The sequence below is a fragment of the Sinohyriopsis cumingii genome, chromosome 1 (assembly GCF_028554795.1).
Source record: "Sinohyriopsis cumingii isolate HCF-2022 chromosome 1, ASM2855479v2, whole genome shotgun sequence".
NCBI lineage: Eukaryota > Metazoa > Mollusca > Bivalvia > Unionida > Unionidae > Sinohyriopsis > Sinohyriopsis cumingii.
The window spans coordinates 146,664,829-146,684,741 of record NC_142961.1 but is presented as its reverse complement, the minus strand read 5'-3'; the positions used below and the strand labels follow the sequence as shown (position 1 = coordinate 146,684,741).

The 19,913-nt window shown below is 33.4% G+C and overlaps 1 protein-coding gene across 10 annotated transcripts in view; it reads right to left on the bottom strand.

Moving 5' to 3' along the window:
• Window positions 1–19,913, bottom strand: part of LOC149808102 (uncharacterized) — a 534,871-nt gene that overhangs the window by 186,016 nt on the left and 328,942 nt on the right. For all 10 annotated transcript variants that reach the window (XM_089973484.1, XM_089973483.1, XM_089973481.1 and 7 more), the window contains one exon: window positions 8,416–8,493. The gene's annotated coding sequence lies outside the window, so the exon portion shown is untranslated. The remainder of the gene's footprint in view (window positions 1–8,415; window positions 8,494–19,913) is intronic.

Genomic DNA, 19,913 nt, shown 5'->3' with positions numbered 1-19,913 from the left:
TTGAAAAAGTGTTATTCACTATTGTTGTCCACATAGGAATTTGTGAAACTTCCATCGTTGATTTGTGGCATGAGAAATATTGCTTTCAAACAAAGGTCAAGTGGAACATTTAAATCACAAAATATAATATCCCAACTAAATAAAATATATGGAAAAATTAAAAGCGAGATGTCTTAAGGAGATTACGCTATATTTATTTTACAAATAAATCACGTGGTTTTATTTCTATCTTTGTCTGCATCTTAAAACCATAATTCGAAAATTAAAGTTGACAAAGTATGTATCTATGTAATTATTAAATGTAGATAGATGAGAGAGGGATACAAGATGGACATAGCTAGAAGATCAAACGCATACATGTACATGTAAATGGTGTTATGTATATTTAAATTATATATATTATTTTCTTAATTACAGTTTCTGTAAGAGTCATTTAGTTAATGACATTTTTTATTCTAAAGTTCCTATGATCAGAATGTATACTATGAATCATGGATAGTGCGTACGATATTTCATTCATAGGTTTCAAGGCTGAGTCCTACTGATACGTGAAAATAAACATCACGTGATCCAACAATGGTATTAGTTCTGTTAAAATTTCAGACTAACTAATTTCCTGATTGGATAGAATTTGAACCATTAACTTGTTTACTGTAAAGTTGTTTTGAAGTACGTGCAATATTTCATTCAAGCCTTGTTTTGCAATTTCTAGCTATTGCTTGTTAGCTTGAAAAGATTATTATGCGGAATCATTAATTCTTAATGGCATTACTTTTAAAAGTTATATGAGGGGATTAATTCGTTCATTTAATAAAGTCATTCGTTGGAACTGTCTGTTACTTTACTGACTGTTATCTACAAAACGTTTGAGAAAATTATTCATGAACGTGTGGTAACTTGGCTCAAAGATACTAATTCTAGTATACCCAGTTCACAACAACATGGTTACCAAAAAGGTTTAGGCTGCACAACAGCGAGTTTTTTTTTTTTTTTTTGCTGTTGCAATCAGTACAATATAATGTAAACATGGGTTCACGGGTTTTTGCTGCTTTTCTTGATACAAAAAAGGCATTTGATACCGTGTGGCACAAAGGATTACTTTTTAAATTATTCATGTTGGGAATTACGGGTAAATCCCTTTTGATATTTTTTAACATGTACACAAATTTACAGAGTAAAGTTCTTGTCAATGGGCAATTTTCGGACTGGTTCTCAATTGCCCGAGGAGTGAGACAAGGGGTTGTTTTGTCAACCTTGATGTACACAATATTTATAAATGACTTGCTGCTACAGTTAGAAAATAGTGGATTTAGAGCAAAGACTGGATCATTAACTGTGGCTGTGGTAAATCCAACCCAAGCTGATGACATCTCACTTTTAGCTATATATCCTAGCAATCTACAAAAGCTTTAAGATATAGCATACGCCTACAGTAATAAGTGGCGATCGAGCTTAGTGTCACAAAGTCATTACATTATCATTTTCGGTCCCCAATACAAGAATTATTTCAATATGAAATGGTATCTTGGCCCGTCATGGTTGCCCGTTACTGATTCGGCAACACACCTGGGTCACCGGATTAACTCAAAACTGACGTCGCATGACGCAGTACTCGATGCATGCAAGAAAGGAAAAGAATCTTTTCACGGTCTGTTTGGTATTGGCATTAAACCGAATGGTTTAAATCCTTTGGTTGCTGCAAATGTAATCAAAAAGGTTATTTTTCCTTCAATGTTTTATGGAAGTGAATTATGGTGTAACATTTCAAAAAGTGACCTCTCTTCATTGGATAAAACACCGAGGTATTTTGCCAAATAGTTACAACGCTTCCCAACACATACAAGATCAGACATCGCCCTGGGAATGCTAGGATGGACATCAGCGCAGTCCGAAACTGATAGAAGAAAATTGATGCTTTTACACTGATTGTGGTTGATGCCTAATAACGTACATACTAAACGTGTGTTTAACGTTGCGTTATTTCACTTCATTTTGAGCGGATGCATGTCAAGCTACGGGTTAGTTTCAAATTTATATTGTTCCTCAAAGAAGTTTGACTAGCTTGGGTATCTAACTGATTATTTGCAGCATTCCGAAATTCCAGATAAACAAACTTGGAAAAAAATTGTAAGGTCAAAAATTGCTTGTCTTGAAAATATCCTCTGGAGAGTTTGTATGACTAATCGAGCAGCTTTTGATAAATTCTCTTCAATACACGAATACTTACGACCTGCCTCAGTGTGGCAGTCGGCTAAAACCAGACAGCACGCTAAGGTATTTACATATGTAGCTAAACTATGGGCTGCTGTTCCTCAAACACAGCTCGATATGTATATTAGATGTGGGGATGTTTATACAGACTTGATACTTCATTGTCGTGTTGCTTGTCCTTATATGTCGACTTTCAGAAACTCTTTATGGGATTTCCTTACTGATAAATTTCCACTGAGCCTGCACATTACGTTGTTTAATGCAGAAGATGAGCTGCAAATAAATGTCTTCTAGGTAAATGGTTACTAGCAGGTGTGGGGCCCCGAGTGGCCGAGTGGTCTAAAGCGTTCTCCGTTACGGATCACTGCCATCTCACCTCTATCTTCGTGTGTTCGAGTCTCGGATTCAGCCAACGTAGGTATGTGAGATAGCTTGCCAGTAGCTTCTCGTGGGTTGGTGGTTCTTTCTGGGGGTTTTCCCGGGTTCTTCCTCCACCATTAATACTGGCCGCCATGTATAGCCTATCGTGTGCTGAAAAATGGCGTTAAACCCTACAACAACAACAACCAGCAGCTGTAATCGACAAAGAAAACTCCAAGCTATTCGTCCTGTATGCAGCATACTTTGTCATGCAGTGTGCAGCTATCTTCTGCAAATAAGGTACTGAAACTTGCAACTTATGCAGTTGACGAACACTTTGTTGATTGATATACTGTAAGAATTTGTATTCTAATATTCAGTTTTTGTAAAAATATTTTTAAATTTTTTATATACTTATTTATTGATTGTATTCAGATTTATTGTTATATCATGCAATCTTCTATGGAAGGAAATAAAGATGATGACATTTAAAGACATACTTGATTTAAACATAGTTATTCTTATGTATTGTTGGTACATCAGTACAATACATTCATCATTCGGAATACCTTTAGACCGTACTCGGATTACTTGGGACGATCGGTATAGATAAAACTTTTACGATTGTTAGGAACTCATTGACAACTGTACGTTATCTTTTATTCTTTCGCTTTTTAATTTATGGAAATAAGTTAATATTAACAAAACTTGTTGGTTTTGCTCTTTCTTGTTAAGTAGTTTAAAGTTTAAGACCTCAAAATCGTATCTATAGACAAATAAATCAATAGTTAGAAAAATACATAAATTTTATTGAGAGAGAGAGAGAGAGAGAGAGAGAGAAATGTTTGGGTATCCCATTTTTGTTTCAAGCTGGTTTGGGATATTTTCTACAATGGCTCCCTAACAGTATGTCATTTCTTTTAATCGTATTCTAGCCAGGGATACTCACTAAACCAAGATGAATGGAGCTACCGCACGTTCCCTAACATTAAAATGGTTATTTGTCTCTGAAACGTTGTTTTTCTTTAGATTTGATTATAGAACCTTCATCAAGTTTATATTTTCTATGTTTTACCTAGATAAGATAGAAGACTCGTTTATTCAACTACATCAATTAAGAAAACTAGATTGATGATTTATTAATGCTTCCAACGGAATGATGTATTGCTACTCACATAGGAATAATTTATGAACAGTTATTTTATCTGTTTGCTTAACAATTACCATCTAGTCACATTGAAATCGGCAACATGCATCAAACTATTTGACAAGCCGACGTTTGAGAATGATTTGAGATCACTTATTTTTATAAATTTACTAATCTGTCAAACAGTAAGCATGCATCGTTCTCCTGTAATTACCATTTAAAGACGTGATCATAAACACTGCTTGTAGGAGCTACTTTTCAGCATATCGATCACGCTTTGAACCAAATTCTGGTGGTTAATCGTTATAGACGAAAGCATTTATTTCCAAACACACGTATGATATAAATTTCATGAGCTAAATTAGTAACAATTGTCACCTATTCCCATTGAAATCGGCGATATCACAATCATCGACAAACCGACTGTTTCGATTCCAGCAAGCTCGGTTAGGTCTTGAAAATCAGCGAATCTCCTGACATGTACAACTATTATGATTAAAATGTAACTGATAACATAAAATATAAATAGATATTCGTTATTTGTTAAAACTTGCTTTAAATAGAGAAAATGCGAGACTGACATTGATACTGACTACAATATAGAAACGATAGACTATGAGAGTTATATATTATTTAAATAAAAGATCGATAGATGAATGAAACTGGCCAGTATGAGGTAAAATAACGCGGTAAAAAGTCAAAGCCAGGTGCGACGAAGGTCACGAGGCTAGATTTTGTGAAATATTGTTTTAAGTAGTAAGGTTTGTCACGTGGAGGCATATTGCGACATCCAGTCAAGATAGACGCTTGGAAATGTATATATATATATATATATATATATATATATATATATATATATATATATATATATATATATATATATATATATATATATATATAAGGATACAACTCATCATTTAATTCATTTCTAATTCGGATTCAGTCATAACTTTTATTTCATGAGTTCTTGTATTAACATCAGTCTGCAGATGTGTTTAATATCGTGTTCATTTATAATTTAGGAGGAAACGTTTATTTGTTTATTTGGACTATTCATTGGACTTAAAAAGTGCTCAATGGACGAAAACAATATTCTCGGACTATTGTGAATTTATTTAAAGGAGTTCTGGACAATGCCATTGAAATACACGAAGACTGCTGGCTCATCAGTACGTCCAAGGACCTAGAATTCATTCTGAACATTCGATTCGTTTGGATTTATATATAACTCTTTAGGATCATTTCGGGTTTAATTCATTATACTTTAAGTTCCTCTTAAATTTGTCTTTCATAATTTGGAGAATTGTTAAGTTTTACAGATTTTTTTGTGCTTCTTCCTGATACTTAGTTTATGATCACAGAATCGTAACAATGCCCGTTTATATTGTCCTAGCACCATGCATCTAGTCATATTGCATACTTGTTTATATTGTCTTAACACTTTGTACCATACCATCTTATTCAAACGTACTGCACTAACGTATTTAAAATTATTTTTACTAAACAGATGCTGAAAACTGCAAACACGTTATTTTCTTAGCTTTAAAGTTGCGCAGTACTCCTACGATTTTTTCCACAGGAATGGCATAGGTTTATAAAATTCTTATTACTAACTCGGATACTTGTGGTTAAATTCAAGCAAAGGTGAATCTACACGCCGATGGAACATCTGTAATATACATCTCTAAGCAACCTATTTGGAATTACGGGAAGATAAGCTCGTCAAAATTTAGTTAAACGTAAGCAATTTTTGAACTATGATTTGGACATTTCGACGACTTTCATAAACTCAGTACCACACCTATTTATTACATAAATGCAGTAATTACATTCATTGTACTATTCTGTTAGCGAGCACAATTTTACAAATTATTAACCATGTTCGAGACCACGTTTTAAAACATGAACAAGCTTTGTGACTAAATTTGTTTATCACTTATCCAGTTTAAGACCACAGTTAAAGCAAAAGGACATAGGCAGATTAGGAACAAAGTAAAACAGGAACCTTACTACCGCAGCATTATTTGCTAGATATGTATATATTTATCTCATCACAGACATCCATTTATTTTAGTAGCTGTAGACCCAGTAATATTTTCCTCGTTTTAAAAGTTTACTATTGGGTAGCTCATGCATAGAGCATATACTCCCACGTCCTGTTACCACTGCATGCCTTATTACCACAGCATTTTAGCATTTCCGCTGAGCTATCAGGCCGCGTCACATCAGAATAACGTAAACATGTCAGGAAGTTCACATAGCTGTGAAGATTAACATTTGAAGGATAGCTCTGTTCATTTTCTTTGTATGTTAGCCTACTCATTGGAGAAAGTTGTCGTATCGCATTCATATCATATCCTGTTTCAATTCCTCTTATTTTTATTTTTACTTTTCATTCATAAAATCACAATCCCTTCAATGTCAATAAGTCGTCTGATTCGCAATTTAAACAAAAGAAGTAAAATTTATCACATGACAAAAGTTATTCATTAAAGAATATTTTTGTAACTTGTGGGCACATTAAGGGTATATTGTCAAACTTGTGGGCCCATTAAGGGTGTATTGTCAAAGTCAAAGGTTTCACTGTGGGTTCTAAGATCAACAGTCTATAGGCAAGTTAAAGAACCCTTTATCCTTACAGATTAATAAAAGGTGTTTTCTAGACATGCAGCATACAATATAAGTTTACGGGGTTAACTACAAATATGCCGTGTAATATAATTATTTAATGGATCTCATGCAAATCGGGCATAAAAAAAGATTTTAATTAAATCAATGAATTTAATTTTGAAACTTTCTTTTTTTTTAATTAAATGTGTTACCTTTACGCAACAATTCCAATTTTTGTTTTGCCCTGGTAATAAGCTATCTACGGTCACTGTATTTCTCAACTGTCGAGGTATTAGGATGTGCTCTTGAGAAAGCTTCCCGTCACGTGTCACCTCGGAATACCCTGACCTTCGACGGACCCATGTATCGACTATGATCTTCACCATGACCGATTCCTTACGCGTACTGATGCAGTATCATAAAAATGAAAAGTATCCTGAAACATTTTTAGGTCTGTTTCTAAGTAGTAATGTGGTAACAGGATGTACTTAAGTGAGCTTTGCTTGCCCTACCAAAATGATAAATAAATGTTGCAAAATTTTAGCAGGACGGTCTATATTACCTGAACTGGTTGTTTTTGACCATTTAAAGCTTTCACTTACCATATTACGACCATGGGGCCTCTTTTAAACAGTGTTAATGTCGCGTTTGGTGAATATCATACCAAGACAGCGATTCCAAAATATAATCAGCTTTCACAGAGATTATTTGCACTTAAACGACATTCCTTTATTCATACAGAATAAAATATTAAAATTTCAAACCTTCCATTTTTAGGCCTTTAATGCTATTATGTTTCTGAGCTTCAGCGAAATATATCCAGTAAGAAAAACTTTCGGAAACCATAACTAATATGTATTTAGTATGTACTTTTAAAAGTCCTTGGAACTGTATCTCACGTGCACACAGTTCAGTTGGTGCTTACATGAAGACAATACGAGAAAAGCAAAATTGAGTGCGGAATTTGACTTGAAAGGACAAGATATCCGCTTGAGTCACCAGAGAAACCTTCAAAGCTGCAGCTGCGTTTTTTGTTCCTTTGTTGAGGACGTTGTCAGTATCATAGCTAGTATGTAATAACTGCAGAGAAAGGTGCACGTGTATGACTTGCATACTTCTCCTAATAGGACGAATTCATTTAATACAGACACTGACAGACAAGACATTGTTAGACTTCCTCAAAGCAAGAACGACCCTCTGACACAAAGCATCACGTTGAAAAAAAAGATATCTGCAAGAATTTACAGCAACTAACTTTGATACACCAAGTTGCGATTGTCGAACAGAGATAGTAATTAATATCGATTTATTTTAATAGTAGCTCTTGAAAAAAAACTCAGCCCATATTTTCTGAATATACAAGACTTACGTAGCGCTTAACCGCAATTTAATTTTAGTTTTTAAATATTATATGACAGCTAATATTTAACTTCTACAGCTGTATTTGCAGTTTGGTTTTGCTAAATCAAAGACACATTTTTAGATAACATCTAAGCTTAACTGGTGACATAAAATGAGTTTGCTTCCAAATTAAGGTTGATGTGATGTCGAATTTCTAAAAGTAAATTCACCTGGTCTTACCATTGGACCTTAACTCGAACGTCTGTGCTGATGACATAAATGGCTTAAAGCATAACAATAAACAAATATTGTCCGTTTACATGTCTGTCTCCCAAATAGTATATGTAAACAAATTATATAAAATATCAGCCGTTTTCCTTATTAAATTGTCACTTTTTATGTATTTGCGTTTATATCCATTATTATTATTGTTGTTGTTGTTATTATTATTATTATTATTATTACTACTACTACTACTATTATTATTACTACTACTACTACTACTATTACTACTACTACTACTACTACTACTACTATTATTATTACTACTACTACTACTACTACTATTATTATTATTATTATTATTATTATTATTATTATTAAAAACGAAACTAAAAGGTGTTGCTTTACTTGAACTTTCTTTTCATAGTAATCGGACAGTATGGATTAGTAAACGACCGTCCGGATCGTACACTATTCGTGAAAAACTTGACAAAAATAAAGTGCTAAAATAAGAGGATACCTACCTAGTCAGACTTGGTAATGGTATGTTCAGAGTGTAAGAGTCAATTCACACAGCGATGCCGAAACTTCTAACACCTAACCTGCAATGAGAAAAGTCATAATTGTCAAGAGATTAAAGCATTAGTAAGTTACAACATCAATTATCCTATTTTCTTGACCCGGCTGACCCGATCTTTCGTACTGAAACACAGTATTAATGACATGGGGAAAGCGTGGTAAACACGTACAATTTTTGTGAGAATTCGTTTGTACTTATGCAGAATAATGCAAAACCTGTATGAAAAGACAACCATGCTTACCCTTAGATAAATGTGTTTCAATTGTTTTCTTTCTCTGTGTGTGTGTGTGTGTGTGTGTGTGTATGTGTGTGTGTATTGCTTAGCATGAAAATCAACACAAACCATTGAATTATGTATACATTGGTATGTGCTGATTTATATCACTTAACATATTCCAGCTTTCATACTTAAAATGTTTTGAAGCAATAAATTGGAAAGGATAACACCTCTCTAGACGACCATGATATGCATAGCAGAGGTAAAGTAAATAGTTTATAGACTAAACATTTCCTCCTGAAAAGAAAACAATTTTAGTTTTTATTACGATTAAACAGAGTCAGAAAATATAAAGTTATTCAATATGTGGAAAAGATGTAAAATTATAACAAGGAGACTCCGATTTTAACGGGAATAGATTGAGACCATATGTTTGAAGGATTTTTACATGTGTTACCCTTATCTCAAATTGATATGCCTTTACAGGAGTTTGACAGCTTTATTCTTTACATTCTATCTTGCTGTATTTTTTGTTGACATTTGATTTGGAACGATTTGTTGTCTTAGGCTATTTGTGCAATTCTTCAATGTTTACGTTTCTTTTTAATATAAAAAACAAATTACTTTTAGTTGGCACCATATAGTCACTTTTGTGCCGAGGTGCCGTTAAACGCTACTACAGACATACTAGAGACATTGAGAGAGATAGTGTGACAGAGACACCGAGCAGCATTGTGACATACACAAAGAGATAGTGTGACAGAGACACCGAGCGGCATTGTAACATACACACAGAGATAGTGTGACAGAGACACCGAGCGGTATTGTGACATACACAAAGAGATAGCGTGACAGAGACATCGAGCGGCATTGAGAGAGAGAGAGAGAGAGAGAGAGAGAGAGAGAGAGAGAGAGAGAGACCGAGCGGCATTGTGAGAAAGAGAGAGAGAGAGACCGAGCGGCATTGTGACATACACAGAGGTAAATAAAGTAATAATACGACAAGTAGACCTCTTGCCACTGTCATAGTTGATATTTGATAAAAGAGCCAACATAAATCTTAACGAGCAGGTGACCTTCGTCCTATTTGGTTAAATAGGTCAACATTTATTCAGGGTCAATTAATAAAGATCCAAAATATCTTTGTGCGAGGATAATCTCAGTGAAAGTTGATCATATTCTTTCTTGAGTGTTTGTGAGAACTCCGTGTCTTTATAACTTTAGTCAACACAAAAATTGCTATAATTAAAATAGTTTTAGGTAGTAGGAACTCATTTTTGACAATAGATATGGTGTTCTTGAAACCGAATTTAGTAAAAATGTTTTTAATATTGGCAGTATTTGAAGGGAAAACTTTTGGCAAAACATTATGCCGACTTCCAAATGAAACCTCTTTGGTTTAATAATAACATATAGGTGGTTGTCACTTTTGTAAGATGATGGTACAAGGAAGGATCACTCCTTTTGTTGATATTTTAAATCATACGTCATGTGGTTAAGTTCAAGTCATATATTCTTAACAATTTACATTGTATGCCGGCATTTTATGAGCCATGATAGAGAATTGAAGTGTTAGGGACTTTTAAGAAATTGAAATATGTGAGGTCCATGATAGAGAAGTGAAGTCTTAGGGACTTTTAAAAAATTGAAATATGTGAGGTATTACAGTTCCCCCTTTCTTCTTCTATCTTCACTCTCGTTAGCGTTTTCAAGAAGTAGCTTTTGTTGTGTATACGTATTTTAGTAACTGTATTCACACTGTACATCGTGTGCAGACCTAAACGTGCTGTCTAGACTTCTATTATTAGGGTTAATTCTGTGTCTTTCAAAAAGAAGTCGTTCAAAGATATTTTTTATAATTAAAATTGCTTCATCCATATTTATAGGCCAATCGTCATTATTTATGCACATTGAAATAAATATAAGAACGATAACAAGAATGAGTGCATTCACAATTAGGTCTTTTAAGTACAGCCAATTTTTTTTAGAAGAAACAATACCAGGGTTGTTCTTAAACGAGTGAAGACATGCATATTTTAAGCCAAATCAGTATTGCTCATATAAAGTTGAAACTCCCAGATTTCATTTATTTAATTTAATTATATCAAGCATTTTTAGCTTTTGCTACTCAATGAAAAGACAAGAGCTGAAACATTTTGGTTTCTTCAGGATGTTGGGAATTAAACACAGATTCAACCAAAATAATTGCTTATGCAACACAAAATCATACACTGTTCATAAAAATGTACGGTAAATAATAATAATGTGTGTGTTTGATTCCAATTCTTGTTTTGCCCTATCTTGCTCACTGAATACTCTAAACAGTAATCCATGAGACAGACGCAGTCTTAGTCAGATCCTTAAGCTTTATTCTTATATCGGGTTCTTTCTGCAAAATAAATGCTTACTTTTCAAGCAGCAATAAGATTAACATTTTCTTTTGATGAATGTTCACGAGAAAGATGAAGGAAAAGCAGCAAGAACAACCTTTACACGTGTAATAAAAACGAAACATTAAGCAGCTGTTGACACAAAGCCATCTCCTTAGTTCATAAATTCTTGACTAAACAACGGACTGAGTCTATCATATCGCACAAAAAAAACAGCACATATGGTTTTCATGATGCCTTACATAATTTTCCGTGTTTGTAGGATACGTGCTTGCCCTGTCTTGCTTTCGGTAAATAAACGTGAACTCGGACTCCTGGAAACATATTACTGACAAGCATTAGGTGATAAAATACACACCTACACCTAAAGCTTCACTGTTACATGTGTTGAAATAGCTTCGAAGGAGAAGTGGTTTTGGTATTTGATACTCAGTATTCTAAAATCTCGGTTGGTTTGGCTTCTAATACAGATAAACATTGAATTTTCATGTTTCTTTCCCCTTAATTTTAATTTTAAAAAAGGCATCCATCCCAGATATACGTAATAAACAAGTCAGTTTTTAGCTTGAGTTTTTGCAATCGTTCTTTTATGACACGTTACAATTGTTACACAAATGTACCGAATATGACATGTTACAATTGTTACACAAATGCACAAAAATATGACATGTTACAATGGTTATACAAATGTACAAAATGTATAATTGTATACGAGTCACATATTAGTGAATATATATCATTCTATGTTTGAGTGCATCAAAGTAAAATTAGCAATCATTTCAAGTATTATTACGAAGAAAAAAACAATTCTAGCTTTGGTCTAATGAGACGTCAAAGCTGTATGCACAATGTTATACGAGATATAAATTACTGAAAATTTACATGAAAAATATGTGCCACCTTTTTTCATTTTGTTTTGTAAATAAAAAACCGAAAAATTAGAAAATGTTTGATATAAAACATTATATTTACATATTTCAAGTAACGACGGCACAGTACTTAATTCGAAAGCTGGGCTTGTTACAAACTGACAAATGGTAACTTGTTTTTTAGTTTTTTTCCAACCGATCATCAAAAGTTCAAGCGAAGTAAAAACAAGGTGCAAGAAGTCTAAACGTAGAAGGGTTAGAGGAGTGACTGCGATCTGCTTGTAATATGTTTCTATTCCATTGATCCACAAGACCACCTATTGGCAACCTGAGCCTGCTGGTGGAGTGCTTAGATCCAGTATTGCCTTCACTGAACTTAGACACAAAGACACAGTGATCACAGTCAAGAGGGCTCTCAAAACTCACTTATTTCGACTGCAAGAACAAACTTAAAGACCTAATAATGTTTCCTACCTGAAATATTCTCAGCGTGTTTTTTTTAATAATGTTTTTCTAATTTCATGGTGTTTGTTTTTGTAATAATATTATTATATGTGTTTTATCTTATAGGTGTTGTCTAATGTTGTAAAGCGCTTAGAGCTTCGAAAGATTAGGCGCTATACAAAGTCCTCATTATTATTATTATTATTATTATTATTATTTTAAATTTGATTGCCTTCTGTTGGAAGAGAGAATACAAGAAAGGGAAAAGGTATCGAATCCAAAGGAATATTCACATAAATTTGCTGAGTAAACGACAATACATGGACAACGAGTTACCATCTACTGTATGCGTTCTGGGACCTATCTCGTTATCACATAAAAATGATGAAGATGATTTTAGTCACTCCGGCTTGTAAATGTCTATACCATTTTTTTAATTTATTCGGCGAGTCCGGAAGGAGATATTACAAGGACAGATACTAATATAAACCAGAAAAACACAATGGTGGCACGGTTGGTTCAATAGCCATTTAATGGACTTTACGTTCAGCTCTGCTGTGCCAGAATTTGAACACCAGCTAGCGCTGTCCCTGATTAGCTCTTTTCTGCTTACCTTGGCTACTAACGTTATTTCTTATCAGTTATACGGCACGGGCGATAGTCTATCTTGGTTATCGCCGCCAATTACTACCGAAGTGCAGGACATGGACAGCTGTCTATCTTGGTTACCGGCGTATTTATTATCAGAATTACAGGGCATGGACACTGGTCTACTGAAACTAAAAGGACGTGAGGAGTAAAGTCATTCCTCGCATCGATGCTCACTGTGATATTTGGATGATAGTGGGATACCGGAATATATCAGTTTGGAAGAAGAAAAAAAATCCTCAAATAACCCCTACCGTCTTAAAAAGAAACATAACGCCGGTATTTGTATTCAACTGCACATTCTTTAGCCGAATTCGATATTTTAAGAATAATGTCTTCGGTTAATATATTAGCAATTTAGTAATACTCTGTCTGGTTAATACACCCGATTCTCAGATAAAAAAGGAATGAAAACAAAACATAGACTATTCTAGTGTCAAAAGTTACTTTGATGTCCAAAACCATTCAATTTCATTGTACTTTGAGGTAATTTATAATTTACAGAAATTGTTAACTGATTACATATAAGCCCTACTGGCACACTTACATTTGCACATCTGAAAAAATATGTTAGACGAAACTACTTTTACATTTGAGTCCAAAGTTCTGCACTTTTAAAGACACTCGTTTGGTGTTTCTTTCATAATATACGATGAAATTATTTCTTGTTGTTTTTGGGGAGAGGGATCTTGTCAACACCTGCTGCCATATGAGCGAATTTTTGAGAACCAACGAGCATGTAAGGTTCGTGATGTGACATGGCTTTATGGTACGTTATAAATAATCTTTATGGTACGTTGTAATTAACTTATATGGCATGTTTTAATTAATTTTTGGGTACGTTGTAATATTTATGGTGTGTTGTAATTAATTTTATGGTACATTGTAATTACTTTTATGGTGAGTTGTCATTAATTTGTATGGTACGTTGTAATTAATTTTCATGGTACGTTGTAATATGTATGGTATGCATGCTGTAATTATATTTAAGGTACGTTATAATTATATTTTTTGGTAGATTGTAATTACTTTTATGGTGCATTATCATTAATTTGTATGGTACATTGTAAATTAACTTGCATGGTATTTTATAATTAATTTTCATGGTGCGTTGTAATTAATTTGTATGGTACGTTGTAATTAATTGTGATGAGCTGAACATTCACATCTTAAGATTAGACAATTTTCGGGCGTCGGCTTTCCACGTACAGTGTCGAGTTTATATGATAAGAATCGCCTGGCATTCCGTAGATATAGTTAAAATTCGTTCTTTTAATTTTATTGTTTAACCTTAATAATCATAAGTTCAGAAAAGTACGTGCTTTTGTATTGTCCATTTTGATGAATTTTGACACTGATATTTTTAAAAACCTGCCGAAGCATAATCTCAAGACCACATTAAAACGATATCTGCAACATCAACAAAGCTCTCTCTCTCTCTGGAATTCCTCCAGGAAAACTAATACAATAAAGTACGGTGCCATGGTATGAAAAACAAACTATATTTTTATGTGCCTATAACGTCGATTAAGGATGGAAGTAAGTAGCATTGCAAACTAGATAATTAAGGACCCATACTTACAAACTGACAGTCACAAATACCAATAGTTTATATTGTACTGGTGTGCTCGACATAAGACAGTGTAATAAACACTAACTTATAAATTATACTGTCGTGTTATACAAAAGACAGTGTAATAAACTCTAACTTATATATTGCATCTAACGTGTTCTACATAAGTCGGTGTAACAAACTCTAACTTGTATAGTGTATCTGACACATAAGAACAACAATGCTGTATAAAGAGCAATACATATGCACTTCTGCTTAAATCAATACTGGGTATGCATTTGTAGGCGTATGGAGCAGGGCTATTACATAATTAGGAATTCATATAGATCCTTCCTGAATTTCACTGTAAATACTAGAAGTCATAAACGATTTATTTTCTAGTATTTGCAGCATATATAATTCAACGGTAAATGACTGCAGTTAACATAGATCAAATTCTTACATCTTTAATATTTACCGAACGTTCGTTTATTTCAACAACTCTCAATATTTAAAAGTAGTCCTTTTAAAATAATGTTGACACCAAAAATATTGTAGTTAAAACCTTTTTTTTATACGACAAAGTGACAAACTACACCACATTTTATTGCACTGCAAGCATAGATTATTGATAATTATTCTAGCTTTCAGTGACTTAATTTACACGTCTTATATATAAACAGTGATGTCATTAGCAAGGTTCGAACCAAGACATTTGTATTTCTAGCATTTTATGAGATGTGTAAATAATTCCAGGTCGGGTGTTACCAAATTCCAGGATGTTCTACAAGCTACGTTAATTATCACCCAGCTTGGTAAATCCGTCTGTTACACTCTCGATTCTGGGACACGTTAACTATAAATTGTTTTCTAAGTTTCATAGCTTTTCTGATGCTTTAGCGAGATGAAATATATATGATGTACATGTAATTATTTCCATTCAGTGACCTGAAAATATAGCTTGATGGTTTCGTACGACCGAGGCAACCGCAGTTTAAGATAAGCTGCAGAGTAACCCATTAAAGACATATGATACAGTAAAACCACCATAAATATCACGTAATCCTCAAATACAAGCTAATTATTCCCAAAATATACTATCATCAGGATTCAAAATCGCTGAGTGCTATAGGATCATTTTGGTATCGTAGAAACTGAACCTCCAGACTGATTCTTAACAGTTCGTGTACACTCGCATTGATTGTCTACTGATCACTGACCACTGATCATACATTGTAAACATCGACTGACAGATTGCTGGCATATGAGACGAATTCTTGGGAAACGTATATCCTTTCAGAATACAAATCTCGAGTTTAAAGAGAAAGTCTGAAAAAGTTGAAAGCATTCAAATAAGGTTAGAAACAACAAATTAAGGAGATTCATCACATGTCGTTTGAGGACTTAAATACAATTGAAATACCATTTCTGAAGTCAGGGTTTAGTACTCGAACTGTGGTGTAGTAAACAACAAAACTACAAGGTCATAGCTTTTTATTGTAAAGTACCATAATATGTAAATATGTAAAATTCTGAATAGATAGGACAGAAAACACAGATCATCTGAATAGATAGGACAGAAAACACAGATCATCTAAATAGATAGGACAGAAAACACAGATCATATGAATAGATAGGACAGAAAACACAGATCATCTAAATAGATAGGACAGAAAACACAGATCATCTAAATAGATAGGACAGAAAACACAGTTCATCTAAATAAATAGGACAGAAAACACAGATCATCTGAATAGATAGGACAGAAAACACAGATCATCTAAATAGATAGGACAGAAAACACAGATCATCTGAATAGATAGGACAGAAAACACAGATCATCTAAATAGATAGGACAGAAAACACAGATCATCTGAATAGATAGGACAGAAAACACAGATCATCTAAATAGATAGGACAGAAAACACAGATCATCTAAATAGATAGGACAGAAAACACAGTTCATCTAAATAAATAGGACAGAAAACACTGATCATCTAAATAGATAGGACAGAAAACACAGATCATCTAAATAGATAGGACAGAAAAAAGATCATCTAAATAGATAGGACAGAAAACACAGATCATCTAAATAGATAGGACAGAAAACACGGATCATCTAAAAAAGATAGGACAGAAAACACAGATCATTTAAATAGATAGGACAGAAAACATGGATCATCTAAATAGATAGGACAGAAAACACAGATCATCTAAATAGATAGGCCAAAAAACACAGATCATGTAAATAGATAGGCCAGAAAACACAGACAAGCTGAATAGACAGGACAGAAAACACAGACAATCTGAACAGATTGGACAGAAAACACAGACTATCTAAATAGATAGGACAGAAAACACAGACAATCTGAATAGATAGGATAGATAGGACACAAAACACAGACAATCTTAAAAGAAAACCCACACACAATCTGATTAAATAGGACAGAAAACACAGACAAGCTGAATAGACAGGACATAAAATACAGACAATCTGCAAAGATAGGACAGAAAACACAATCTGAATAGATAGGACAGAAAACACAGATAATCTGTAAAGATAGGATATATAGGACAGAAAACACAGATAATCTGAATAGATAGGATATATAGGACAGAAAAAAAGGCAATCTGAATAGAGAGGACAGAAAACGTAGACAATCTGAATAGATAAGACAGAAAACACAGATAATCTGAATAGATAGGTTAGATAGGACACAAAACACAGACAATCTTAAAAAAACCCCGGAGAATCTGAACAGATAGGACAGAAAACACAGATAATCAGAATAGATAGGACAGGAAACACAGACAATCTGAATAGATAGGACAGAAAAAACAAACTGAATAGATAGGACAGAAAACACAGACAACTTTAGAAAAATACACACAATCTGAAGGGATATGACAGAAAACACAGACAATTTTAACAGCCAATCTGAATAAATAGGACAGAAAACACTGACGTTCTGAACAGATAGAACAGAAAACACAAACTGAATAGATAGGACAGTATGCCCACTATGAGGAAAAAATACAACAGACAAACTGAATAGATAGAACAGAAAACACAGATAATCTGAATAGATAGGATAGAAAGCAAACAATCTGAATAGATTGGACAGACGACACGGAAAATCTGAATAGATAGGACATAAAACGCAAACTGAATGGATGTGACATAAAACACAAACAATCTAAATAGATATGATATAAAACACAGACAATCTGAATAGACAGGACAGAACAAACAGACAATCTGAAAAGATAGGATAGATAGGACAGAAAAAGACAATCTGAAGAGATAGGATAGATAGGACAGGAAACACAGATAATCTGAATAGATAGGATAGATAGGACAGAAAGCACAGACAATCTGAATAGATTGGACATAAAACATAGACAATCTGAATAAATAGGATAGATAGATCAGAAAAAAGACAATCTGAATAGATAGGATGGATAGGACACAAAACATAGACAATCTGAATAGATAGGACAGGAAACGTAGACAATCTGAATAGATAGGAGAGATAGGACACAAAACACAGACAATCTTAAAAAAAACCCCAGAGAATCTGAACATATAGGACAGAAAACACAGATAATTTGAATAGATAGGACATAAATCTCAGAAAATCTGAATAGATAGGAGAGAAAACACAGACAATCTGAATAGATAGGACAGAATAAACGGACAGTCTAAATAGACAGAAAAGAAAACACAGACAACCTGAATAGATAGGACCGAAAACACAGACAATCTGAATAGACAGAACAGAAAATAGACAATCTGAATAAACAGGACAGAAGAAAATTCTGAATAGATAGGACAGAATAAACAGACAATCTGAACAGATATGACATTAAACACAAACTGAATAGATATGAGAGAAAACGGTAAATTTAAATGGGAAAAACTGCATGGTAAGTTACTATATAAATGGGTAATACTTAATAGGTACATTAGCTAAATAGGTAGATTAGATAAATAGGTAGATTTGCTAAATAGGTAGATTAAATAAATAGGTAAATTAGCTAAACAGGTAGATTGGCTAAATAGGTAGATTAGCTAAATAGGTAGATTAGCTAAATAGGTAGATTAGTTAAATAAGTAAATTAGCTAAATAGGTAGATTAGCTATACAGGTAGATCAGCTAAATAGGTAGATTGGTTAAATATGTAAATTAGCTAAATAGGTAGATTAGCTAAATAGGTAAATTAGCTAAATAGGGAGATTGGCTAAATCGATAGATTAGTTAAATAGGTAAATTAGCTAAAAGGGAGATTAGCTAAATAGGTAGATTAGCTAAATAAGTAGATTGGCTAAATAGGTAAATGAGCTAAATAGGTAGATTAGCTATACAGGTAGATCAGCTAAATAGGTAAATTCGCTAAATAGGTAGATTGGTTAAATATGTAAATTAGCTAAATAGGTAGATTTGCCAAACAGGTAAATTGGCTAAATAGGCAAATTAGCTAAATAGGTAGATTAGCTAAATAGGTAAACTGGCTAAATAGGCAAATTAGCTAAATAGGTAGATTAGCTAAATAGGTAAATTGGCTAAATAGGCAAATTAGCTAAATAGGTAGATTTGCCAAACAGGTAAATTGGCTAAATAGGCAAATTAGCTAAATAGGTAGATTAGCTAAATAGGTAAACTGGCTAAATAGGCAAATTAGCTAAATAGGTAGATTAGCTAAATAGGTAAATTGGCTAAATAGGCAAATTAGCTAAATAGGTAGATTTGCCAAACAGGTAAATTGGCTAAATAGGCAAATTAGCTAAATAGGTAGATTAGCTAAATAGGTAAACTGGCTAAATAGGCAAATTAGCTAAATAGGTAGATTAGCTAAATAGGTAAACTGGCTAAATAGGCAAATTAGCTAAATAGGTAGATTAGCTAAATAGGTAGATTACAGTTTAGTGCTACTAAACTAAATTCGTTCAAAATAGCTTCAACAGAATCCTGTTGTATAAATCTCCATGTAACTTATAAAATATATAAATTGTACATATACACTCTTTAAAGATGTTCAGTGTTTGTTGGAGAGAGACTGACAAGAACTTCTATATATTAGATTAATAAAATTTATATCACATATTCTTTGATTTATTATCATCCCAGCATTTTTTGTTTGTTTGCCGACTCAAAGTTTGCAAATCTCTTATTACGTATGCCGGATAACATTTTGGGAATCTATGAAAAACTTTCTTTTCTCAACATATTATTCGTTATTCGCTACACTTTCTTCTGCCGTACATTTCTTGTCAGAATTCTTCTGAATGGTGAATTTGCTGTGATGAATTGTATCTGTTTC